The sequence below is a fragment of the Podarcis cretensis genome (genome assembly GCF_951804945.1).
Source record: "Podarcis cretensis genome assembly, chromosome: 6".
NCBI classification, from domain to species: Eukaryota; Metazoa; Chordata; class Lepidosauria; order Squamata; family Lacertidae; genus Podarcis; species Podarcis cretensis.
In genome coordinates this window covers 64987394-64999955 of record NC_137175.1, presented here as the reverse complement: position 1 = coordinate 64999955, position 12562 = coordinate 64987394, and the positions used below count along the sequence as shown (strand labels likewise).

The 12562-nt window shown below is 42.5% G+C and overlaps 1 long non-coding RNA gene across 1 annotated transcript; it reads right to left on the bottom strand.

Moving 5' to 3' along the window:
* Positions 1-1033: 1033 nt before the first annotated feature.
* On the bottom strand, positions 1034-11166 carry LOC307219199. Its single transcript, XR_013840321.1, has 3 exons — positions 10555-11166; positions 6844-7550; positions 1034-2277 (listed from the first exon to the last, which is right to left on the bottom strand). It is a non-coding gene; the product is annotated as an uncharacterized lncRNA (long non-coding RNA).
* Positions 11167-12562: the final 1396 nt, after the last annotated feature.

Below are 12562 nucleotides of genomic sequence, written 5' to 3'. Positions count from 1 at the left end.
GGCCAGTCTTGACAGACTCTGGGGTTGTGCGCCCATCTCACTTAAGAGGCCAGGGGCCAGCGCTGTCCGGAGACACTTCTGGGTCACGTGGCCAGCGTGACATCGCTGCTCTGGTGAGCCAGAGCCGCACACGGAAACGCCGTTTACCTTCCCGCTGGTAAGCGGTCCCTATTTATCTACTTGCACCCGGAGGTGCTTTCGAACTGCTAGGTTGGCAGGCGCTGGGACCGAGCAGCGGGAGCGCACCCCGCCGCAGGGATTCGAACCGCCGACCTTTCGATCGGCAAGTCCTAGGCGCTGAGGCTTTAACCCACAGCGCCACCTGCCCCCACTTACAACTAGGTAGGGGTTAATCAAAGAAAAGGACTCAAGAAAATGCAACAAACTCTCTATTTCATTTTAATGACTTAGGTCTCATTAGCAGACATTCACTCAGCGAAGATAATGAATGTATGATTATGGCTAAAGTGTCTCATTAATATTTTTTTCTACAGGCAAAATCTGAAAAAAATAAAATAATAATAATTCCTGAAATGTGCCCACTTCATTTTTCCACATCACGCTTTGTAAGGTCTTTGTCAAAGTTAATAGCATTGCATCAGAATCCTTACTTTTCAAAAGCATTGACAGTGTCTTCATTAGGTTTCTATGAAGACGAAGGAACCTGGGGAATCTGTGACAGCACTTATAATTTTCTAGCACACAACACTTTGAAATCTTAGCTGGGGAAAGTGAACCAAGTTTAATGCCTAGCGCTGCCTCTGCTGTGTTTCATTCGTTTATGCAAGAATAAATTAGGAATCCACATTGGCCCAGGATCCCCACTTCCGTGAAACAGTTCTTGTTGCAGATATTAAATATTGTGTGGTTTGAAGCTACTAGAAGGATAAGAACGGACTCCTTTGGAAATGAAGCATTGTCCAGACCCATGAAAATATTATTTAAACTTTACTGGCAGAACTTCCTTCAAAACAGAATTAAAACATCAAAAATATCTATACTATATCTTGTGCTGTCCATCACAGGCCCAGCATCTTATGAATTAATCCAAACAGACCTATAAGCAAAGGTCTCTCTCTATCCAGCCTGCTTTCCAGCCTCCAGGCTGTTTGTTTTCCCTTCAGGAAAGCCATTACATGCATTGTTCTCTCTGTAGCGTTCAGATGAGACAACTCCCTTTGCACCTACACTCCATTGAGTTTGGGAGATAAAGACTCAAAAGCAACTCCTTTCAAAATGGAGATTGCTACGCAATACTTCTCACAAAATCACAAAAGTTTACAACCCTCACCTGTTAGCCCACCAGAGAACAACAATTAGTTAATCATTAACTCATCAAGAAGCTCAGAGTCCTTTAGAAAACTCCTGTGGAAAAAACCCCAGTGTTAGCAACACACATCCAGCCGTTTCCCATTTAAAACCTTCATTAATACATATACAATTTTTCATTTCTGTGTGAATTAAACCATTATACTTAACAGTTCTGTCTGTACATTCATAGGTGTAGTGGTTGAATGAATGTGTCAGGCTTTGGGGAATCGGCTTCCTCCCCCGTGGCTGTAAACGAACAGATCAAATGAAATGAATTCTTACCAGTTAGTTTCTTTAATAAACACAGCAAAGGACAAAAGAAAGTGTCCACCCAGAGTGGCGGTGCTGCCAATTAAGCTTACACCCCCTCTGTCCCTATTAATCTATGTCACTCCTACGTTTTGTAATCTGAGCTTGAACCCTCTGTGCTTTCTGTGCTGAAACTTTCTGGGGAGATCAGAGGAATGCTGTCCAGTGACTGTGAATCTGTTATCTCTTCCAGTGTTTCTTCACCTAACTGTTTCCCATCCAGTATTTCCCAGCTTCTGCCTTCTGAACTATGCCTCTCTGCAAACCACTGTTCCAAATCTATACTGTCCTCCTGCTCCTCAGAAGATTCAGGAGAAGGGGGAGGGGGTGGCTCCCACCATTCCTCAGTGCAGTCCTCCTCAGAACAGTACCTGACAGAATGCTTTGCATGCAGAAGGTCCCAGGTTCGACCATAAGAACATCATAAGAGTCTGCTGGATCAGGCCAGTGGCCCATCTAGTCCACCATATTGCTCTTCCAGCCAAATACCTATGGGAAGTCCACAAGGAGGACCTGAGCACCAACCATTCTGCCTTCCTGCAGCTTTCCGTAAAAGCAAATTCCATAGTTTCATTATGTGCTTTGTAAAGGAGTACGTCCTTTCACTTGTGCTGAATCTTCCAACATTCAACTTCATTGGAAGCTAGCGTCTTCTTCCTAGGTGTTGTTAGAAGAGGAAGGAGAAAGTGAGCTCACGGGAACACAAGGCCAGCTCAATCGTAGAGAACATAGAGACGAGATCAAAGAATCGTAGAGCTGGAAGGTACACAAGGATCCTCTAGTCCAGCGCTTCTCAACCTGTGGGTCCCCAGATGTTGTTGGACTACCACTCCCATCATCCCTGAGCTCTGGCCTTGCTAGCTAGGGGTGATGGGAGTTGTAGTTCAACAACATCTGGGGACCCACAGGTTGAGAAAGGCTGCTCTAGTCCAACCCACTCCAAAGCAGGAATACACAGCTGTCCCGTGTAGTGATCGAACCTACAACCTTGGTGTTATCGCCACCATGTTCTAACCGACTGAGCTATCCAGACCAATAGCTAACCTGTCCTCACACTGAGGCTGATATGATTTCCACTGCAGAGAGGAATGCAGCTCATTTCTTTTCCTAGCAAGAAAAGAAACCCAAAATAATCACCACACTATTGTGATGGTGAATAAGAAGGCAAAGCTTTTGATACAGCATCTGCATCAATGTTCTGAATGAGGCAATGGAGCAGGGGCAGGAGGGAGGATGAGACAAGTCTGAAAATACTCTTTAAGAAATGCAACATCCCTTTGCTCATGTTCAGAGTAGTGGAGTCTGAAAACGAGATTCCTTCCTTCCCTTTCCTTGGTCATTGTAAGGCAGTGATAGTGAGGCAGGGAAGCAAGACAAGACCATTTATTTCTAATTACAGCTAAAAGAGAGAGAGAGAGAGAGAGAGAGAGAGAGAGAGAGAGAGAGAGAGAGATGTAAACATTTTATTTTGCATTATTAATTTACTTTATTTAGAAGATTTATGTAAACCATTTGATCAAAGAGCTCTCTGAGAAATGGGCAAACGAAACACAGCTAAAATCCACAAAACAACTAAGGAACAAGACATCATTATCATCACAGCACAGATAAGGTCAGTTAAACAAATGTAGATAAGTAAAAGATGTGCCTGGTAGGCTTACTAAAACAAAAAGAAAGTATCCAAAACTATATAGTGAGGGTGCCTGTCTCGAAGTCAACAGACAGCAATTACCTTTTGCTTCAGTCCACAACCCTATTCGGCAAAATGTTCTGTTTATCACTTTTTGCCAGAGCAAGGCTTTCATTTCGAACTGGCACACTCTTAACCTGAGCCTTCGTCGTTTGTTGCTTCAGAGTACAACACACATAAACAGAAAACATCTGAGAGGCGGCAAAAGCTTAGTAAATGAAAAAGGTTACTGATCATGAGATATTAGACGCTGAAATCTGAAAGCACAGCAGAAAGCTTGAACTTGGGGTGAAGGGAGAGAATGGGAAAGCTGACCAAACGCTGACACTGTATTGTCCATATCAAAAAAAATTTAAGCTACGCAACAAACCACACACTTCAGAGCCTCATGAGTCCTGGAATCTGTTCACACATTGCAGAAAAGGAAGGAATTAAATATTGTTTTAAAAGAATTAGTAATAATAATAATTAAAAGCATGGGCAAGAATTAAAAATGGCTTTTGCAGAGTGGGTGAGTTAACATACATAAATGTTTATACTGAGGCTGCTGGACCCTAATGAGAATTCAAGCTCTGACGCCACCCTGCAGAATGAAGAATGTCAGATTACAAGAGCTGTGCCACGAAGCTTTGTTATCAAATACTTGGGGGCACAGCAGGAAAGGAAAAGGCAACAGTATTAAACCCACATCTCTCTCTCTCTCTCTCTCTCTCTCTCTCTCTCTCTCTCTCTCTGTGTGTGTGTGTGTGTGTGTGTGTGTGTGTGTGTGTGTGTGTGTGTAATAAAATGTAGCCCAATCCTGGGGCTGAAATATCTTAGATTATCTACAAAGTTCACTAGTTAGCATGGAATATAGTTCATTGAGGATGTTCTCATAATGTGTGAGGAACCCTTGGCCCTCCAGATGTTACTGAACTACAACTCCCATCAACCTTAGCTATTGTAGCCAATGGCCAGGAATGATGGGAGAGGTAGATCAGCAACATCTGCAAAAAGACAGGTAACAAAGGGAGTGCTAGTTTCTCGACCTGGCTGTGGATCTTATCCCTCAAACTGATAAAAAGAAATACATTAAAATGAGCTCTGCAACTGAATACCTTTTTAAAAAAAAAAAAAAATATGTGCTAACAAGTGCTTCCGAGATGAAAATTGCAAGTCCCCCGGACTTGTCTGTGAGTCAGCAGTGGAGAACAATTGAAAAAGGGTTGTAATATGTAGGAGACATTGTCACCACCTCCTTGGCAAACCAGCCGTCTGTAGCAGAAGCTATGCAGAAGCACACATATTTCAGAAGAAAAGTGAAAATGGACAAAATAATAATAACAGGCATAAGTCAGCTATAGCAAAGTGCCACCTATACACACCAGCAGCAGTGGAGAGGGGGGCAGTGGAGAGTGGAGTGCAATTGCTCTTATCAAATGTGCCTTCATTGTAGCTAGTGTTTTTTGAACAACACCTAACTTTACATTCAGCTTGTCTTTTGACAATGCCATGAACTTCCTCACAGAAAATTGTATAAGAGAGCCAAAGTTGGCTTCAAGAATGTAGCAGCAGAGTACAGATAATCATGTCAGCATGCTACATCTGCTTGTTTGAGTTTATCTAGGGCAGCATCCTTTGATCTGGCAAGGAGCTGAAAATATCCCTAAGCGTTTAAAGCAAAAGATGGACACATTTGCCCAAAAAAAGGAGGCAAACTTTCCCTATCAAATCATTTTCACCTGATTCAGCCATACGATGATCTGAGCGCCTTCAGAAAGTCATTGACATTTCATGCAACTATCAATGAAAATAAAGCCAGTTGATATAAACAGTTAATGAAAGGATACAATTGCTATATTCAATAAAGAATGGCATCTTTCAGAGACATGTTCCAGGGATGTTTAAGAGCGCTAAACACTTTCTGTGTTGCACTCAATGCACGAAAAGGATTGAAAGAGTTTCTAGCCAATCCACACTGCAAGCAAAGAGGACCCAGAGCCTATTCATGGCTGATTTCTCAGACTCGCCCATAAGGAGGGAGGGAACCTGCCCTTTCCCCAAGCGCTTCCTATACTCCTGGTTGTACACTATAGAGATTAATCATGACCATCTGGATGACTGATAGATCAAGAGCTGCTTGGCTCCCTCCAAAACAACACTACATATTTTGCAGGAAGTTAACCAGCAAATTTTGGTGTGTGCAACTGAAGTGGATTAAAGTGTTTGTATGTAACAAGAGAGAGACGCGGGTGGTGCTGTGGGTTAAACCACAGAGCCTAGGACTTGCCAATCAGAAGGTCGGCGGTTCGAATCCCCGCAATGGCGTGAGCTCCCGTTGTTCGGTCCCTGCTCCTGCCAACCTAGCAGTTCGAAGGCACGTCAAAGTGCAAGTAGATGAATAGGTACCGCTCTGGCGGGAAGGTAAACGGCGTTTCTGTGCACTGCTCTGGTTCACCAGAAGCAGCTTAGCCATGCTGGCCACATGACCCAGAAGCTGTACACCGGCTCCCTTGGCCAATAAAGCGAGATGAGCGCCACAACCCCAGAGTCGGACACAACTGGACCTAATGGTCAGGGGTCCCTTTACCTTTACTTATGTAACAAATGCATTTAAAAAACAACAACTGGACTTTTGTGCTAAGGAAAATGATGGGAAATGATGGGATAACAACAAATTGATGGGATGTCCTATAAAACCTGCGCAATCAGATCAGAATGAATAAACAGTAGACAACACATAACCTCTGTGCAAGGTTTGTGCAAACAAATCAGGACAAATGCTTAATAAACAGGTCATCTGGAAGCACACCTTGAGAATATTTTTTAAAAACTAATTAATATTCTACATGTGAATTTGAAGTGCCTTTCCTCTATGCTGGAGTGCTAGCCATCATGTCTTGTAGAATCATAGAATTGTAGAGTTGGAAGGGACCATGAGGAACATCTGGTCCAACCCCCTTCAATGCAAGAATCTTTCACCTATCGTGGAGCTCAAACCCATGACCCTGAGTTTGAGTCTCATGCTTTACCGACTGAGCTATCCATAGACAATGGGCCGTTGCTTATATTCTAGACACATTTATAATTACTTGGGGGGGGGGGTTTAACTGGATTTAATTAGAATGGACATGTGATAGTATTAACAGCTTGTCTTAATTTATAGGGCAACATCTTGAGCATCTAGGCTACACTCATAAAAGATACATACTTTTTTGGGGGGGAAGTGTTATTGAACTCAATGGGGCTTCTATCCAAGGGTGCTTCCAGACTGTCACTATGCTGGGCAAGAGATTCCAATGCATAACAAGCTATTAAGGTTTGCGCAACTCAAGTGGATTAAAGTGCTCTGTCACTCTAGCAAACAAATCCACTTAAAAAGAAACCCGGATATTTTGCGCATAGGAACAAGATGGGGGTTATCCAATGAGATGATTGGATAAGCAAATAATTAATGGGAAGAGATATAAACAAGCAAATTGGGGTGAATGAATTGCCATACAATTGTCCTGCAACCAATCACAACAAAATGCTAAAACTGGAAGTTATCTAACCTCTGTATAAGCTTTGTTCAAGCAAATCAGGATGGATGCTGAAGAAACAGATCAACTGGAGGTGCCCCAAGATGATGATGATGAATTTTTGGACTGGGTCTTCAGGATCCATTGGCAAACATACAAATATTCTGCTTTTACATCTGTGCTTCACTTTCAGCCACTTCACTGCACAGCTAATAATGACGGGGGAAAGCAGAAATGTGCCACGAGGAGAATAAACCTACCACACAATTGTGTAGCTGTGGCTTAAAAATAAATATAACTTCCCAATGTACATTCAATATGACCAAGTCTCTTTTATGAAGTGTGATAATGTGAGAGGGTGAGGGGTGGGGAGGATTCTGGGCACCACTGAAGCTGCCATTTCTCTGAAACTTCCTGTCCTTGCACTGTGTAGAGAGATTAGATTTCAGGCCTTCACATAATTTTACTGAACCAAGCTTTTGCAAGGGCCAAGACACCTGTTTTAAAAATTAACAGTGGGCATCTTCCAAAAAAAAAATAATACTTCATACTTCAAATATTAAAACCATCCCACTGGCAGATGTACAAAGCTGTTCATATCAGGGCAGACCCATGGGCTGCTTAAAGATGATCAGCGCATGAGGCCAATTCTCTGATGTGGTGAGATGTGGATCTTCCGCTGCCCCTTCTGGCTTCATTTCTGCTTTGTGTATTTTCAGTGCTGGTGTTTCTGTTGGAGCCTGCAAAATATATCTTTGCTTCAGAGTTTGTTGACAGAGGAGGTGGGGCCTGAATAACTCAGGACTGAGCTTCAGAACCTTTTATTTGTTCCCAAGGCTCAGTGCTGGATGTTTTGGAAAGGAAGGTCTCTGAACATCTACAAAATACGACTCCTTCAGCACCACAAGAATCGTAATCAAAACTCGTTTATTTACCCAGGCGTTTTAAAGTATTGTTATCTGCCTGTTTTTTATTTACATTGGTGTCTTCTATTTAAGTGTATTGAACTGGAATTGTTGGTTTTCGTTTTCTTTTACCTTTTCTTTCTTCGTTGAATTGTCTAGAAGCATTTTAGAGAAAAAAAATGAATGAATGAAAAGCTTGACCCTACACATTTGAGATTCGGACACTTCCAGTTTTGTAAATCTTAATCTAATCTAAAATACTGAAGGCATCCCCCCCCCTTCCAGCATTTCTATGATATTCTTGTTCAGAGGAGGTGACCACAACTGTAAGCAGTACTATGCTAAATTTGATCACACTCATTTATATAAAGGTGTTTTGATACTTGCCATTTTTTGTTTAAATCTTTTTCCTAATAATGTCTAGCTCAGACACTGCTGAGTTTATGTTTCCACTTAGCTATCCAATATGACCCTATGGTTTTCCTGATGAATCACTGCTAGTTAGAAAATTCTCCTATAATTACATCATCACTCTAGCCCTATTATCTTCCATATTTTTAACTGGTGTGTGTATGTGTCTGTGTGTTATATTGCATTCTACTGGCCAATCCATTTGTCCAAAGCTTATCCAGCCTAAGTCTACTGCAGCCTCCCCCAACATGGTGCCCTCTGGCTGATTTGGACTGCAGTTCCCATCAGGCCCAGCTAGCATAGTTGTGCTGGAGGGCACCTGGTTGGGAAAGACTAGTCTAGGGAATTTAATTCCCCACCAACATTTCAAGAAGTATTTTGAGTTCCTCAGATTTATTTTGTTTGTGCTCCTTTTCCAACATGTTTATTTATTGAGGATTATCCCTTTAGTAGAAAATATATATATTGCTGCTTTCTCCTGCTTTCATCTCTGTTATACTATTTGCTCTTGACTTATAACCTATTTAATTCTTCTGAATCTTCCCCGTGCTTTACTGCAAACTCTTTATCCTGAAGCAATAAAGACATTAACTTCCACATTCTACAACCCTGATGCACTCTCCCCATTCTTGTTAACTTCTTAACTGCCTCTGAATAGATTATGTGCTCTACATCGGTTTGTATGGGCCAGGCTGCCAGGGGAGGCCTAAAAATAAGCAGTTCTTGAATATGAACTGTGAGTTTGTGAGGAAAATGTGTAATCCCTACAGCAGCCATCCCCAGCTTGGTGTCTGCCAGATGTTGTTGGACTCCCACCAGGCCAGGCCATCTCAAGCCAGGGGTGATGGGGATAGTCATCGAACAACATAAAGAATGCACTGGGATGAAAAGGGCTCTCTTACAAGTTGGGTTGAGCAACCTCCAACACTTCAGGAAACATTTCTCTGCCTTCCTTAGTTATGCATTTTCTAGGATGGTGAAAAGAAATCCCTCACCGGTTTTCTCCTAGGACTATTTCACTTCCAAAGAATATCTTGAGGGTAACTTAGGGACAGATCCACTGCTCAAAGTAACTTGCTGAATTCCTGGCAAAACTTTATCCATTACAGCCATGCCTTTGAATTTTCAGGTCATTTTAACCCCTATTAAGATGACTGATTGCCTAGCATTCGCTCTGAAATAACTGAAAAGACCTCTTTTAAGCATAATTTCCCTCTTGTGCCATATTGCAGTCTTCTTCCTTTTGATCAGGTTGTTTAGCCTCCTATTAAGGAAAAAAACCCATTCCCTCTAATATCAACCTGCCTGCACATTAAGATTAGCAGGAGAGGGTCTCCTAATGATCCCTGCATTAAATGAAGTGTAGAGAGGAGATCTATTGAAAAGCCTTTTCTTGTCTTTTCTTTTCTTTCCTTTCCTTTTCTTTCCTTTTCAGATATGTATTTTATTAGGGTTAATAACGTAGAGAACAAATACAAAACATACAAACAAAATAGAAAATCAATAGGTAAATCCAGCATCTAAAGCCCAGTATGATCACAGAAACCCTAGGGAGCCAACCGATCCCTCATTAGCAATCCATATGCATGATATACAATAATGCAGAATTACTGCTTAGCGTTCACTGTTTTCTCCATAATTTTTCCTAACTTGTCCATGGCATGATAGTGACCCCGCCCGGGTCACATTGCTTTCCTTAACACACCCACCCCATGGAATCAGAGCTATCCCAGCCCTGGAGCTCCAATAATAAATTCTGTCTCACTATAGTCAATGGAAGAGAGAGAAAAGAGTTGGGGGATAGAGGCCACCACTCCACTTTCTGTTATGTCAAGCTGGAAGGGTGCTAGATGTGGTGGTTGCTCTGCTGTGGATTATCTCCATCCCCTTATAGGATCGTGGTGCCTGTTTTCATCTTCATTTTGCTGTGCTCTTGTTAAGCACAAACTGGGATAATATCTAGATACTGTGATTTCATTATAGTAAATATATACTTCTAGAAACAAATGATTTTTTTGCAGGGGTGGGGGGGGAGGTTCCATTAACCTCAGTAATCAAAACTCCTAATTAAAATTAGACATTCTCCATTGCTTTCTAAATGAATCTTGGTAACTTCATTAATCTGGTATGATTAGGCAACTGCGATACTTAATATTCTGAAAAACACAGGCTACATTATGCAACATGACGTGGAAAGGTTTTAATTCGAGGCAGGAAGGTAGCCTAAAAGCAAGCACTTGAATTTCATATTGAACTCTTAGACTTTATTTAGTCTATTGGCAGAAGCCAAGGTACAATCCGCTGATTATCCAACTAAGCAGATTGAACCAACTATGTATATGCACATGAGAGCTCAATTGCACTTGGCCGTGGTGTGTGGACTGGCATATATACATGACAAGATTTCAGAGAAAGCACAGGCATCTACCTGCACTAATGCTTGTGTGAAAAGGGATCTACGTGTCACGAGCTTTCAGTCTCTAAGGAAGGCATTCAACATTGCACCACTATGATTGTTCCATCAACACAAGCATTTCTGCTTCCCAGACAGAACAGTCTCCTTCTACAAGCAATTCTGGAGGTTCTTCCAACCACATAGAGCCTATTTGGGTAGGTGTGGGAGGGAGGAGTTGTGGGGCCCCTGTTGCACTTGTGAAGTCCATGCTGGCTCCTTCTTGTTCCACTGTTTAGTTGAATCTAGCTGATCTGTCGTAACTCTGAGGAGGAGATGGACCCAATACCAACAGCGCAAGAGTTCACATTCAACCTCTCAGGTCCTGAGGGTGTACCATTTCCTAGGGACACAGGAGAATGAGCGATCAATTCCTCTGAGAGTCCTGCAGAGCTTCCATCCGCAATGTCCCCACAGCCCCAAACCCTGCCACCTAGAAGTTACCAACACCTGCACCAAAGGACACTGGCCTGTTGCAGCAGTCAGAAGTGGGGCGTGGGCTTCAGTCTTAATCCTCCAGGCCAGACTATGAATCTGGTGCTGAGACAATGAGCTGTATCCAGCTAAATTGTAGCCATGTCCATTAATTTCAATACGTCTCCTTTAAGCAGTAATGGATATACACCCAATCTGCTCTCAGCTGCCAGATTGCTGCCCATGGTCCTGAAACTTGTGCTTCTGAACTCTGAGCCGATCCTTTTGGTTATCCAAATCCCTGACCTTAGTCTAGCATGAAGCTAGCCCAGACATTGCCTCTTCTTGGCAATGGAAATTGTTATGGTTCAGGGTAATATCTGTGCAGTGCTTAAGTGGATATGTACAATCCACCTGCAATGAAAAAGAGACAAGGATACAGAGCCAGTAGACCCTCTTTGCATAGGCCTGGGTTTACATTGAAGTCCCTATGTATGCTGAGGGACAGCAAACATGTTCAAAGTGCACTCTTGTGACCCACTCTGTATATAAGTTACCCAGTCCATGTGTGAACCAGCCCTCCTGAGTGTTCAACGGATTAGTGCACAAATTAGGATCTTCAAAGAATTCATGGGGGGAGGAGATGAGTGAGTGGAGGTGATTTTGTGCTCTGAAGACAAATGTCCTCAGAGCCCAATTCCCCTTACATAGGATCTTTCAGAGGCAATGGAGTAATGAGCAGATACTCCTTTCTTCATCCTTGAAGCCCCAACTTCTCACTTGCAGGTTATCTTTTTGGTGGGAAAGAAGTCATCCTCTTCATCGTTGAAAGCATCCTTTTGTGGGGAACCAGTGACCAGGGAGACAGCTGAGAGCCATACCACCCAGCCCACAGAATCTCTCAAGAATGTATCGTGCTCAGGACTAGCAACTGTGTGCTCCCCAGGCTTCAGGGGATATTTTCTGGCAACATGAGAAAAATGGGCATGTCAGTATAACCCTTGTCCAGAGAAGTTTTTGGTGGTTTTGTAAAGGTGGTGGATTGTTCTGATTTCCACAACCATGCTTCTGCCACCCCCTGCAAGAATAGGTGATCTCCATCATTGGAAGAGATGGCAACATTAGTCCATGAGTGGGTCAGGCTTGAGCAGCCTATACAGAACAGATAATTGAAGCCAATGTGCTGATTTAGTGCATTTCCAAAATAATGTTTACTATGTGCAAACACTCCTTCCAGGATAAGCATACCTATTATAAGGGAGTGGAGTTTATAGTTTAATATGTCTGAACATGTTAAATAGAACTCTTTACTATAAATTTAATGTAAGCACATAGCCATTTGCAGAATTTTGGAAGGCTGCTTTGCTGCGAAGAAAGGTCTTTATTCACTATTTGCCAGTCACCTTTAAAGATATGCATTGAGTAGCAGAATAATTTAGGGCTGTGATTCACAGCAAGGAAAATGATGGAGCCCAGCCAGACATACGAACACCAGCAGCTTGCTCATAGGCCTCTGCTTCTGTCCCAGAAGTGCTTCCCCCACTCTTCTTTTTTTGCCATAGTGTGAGAG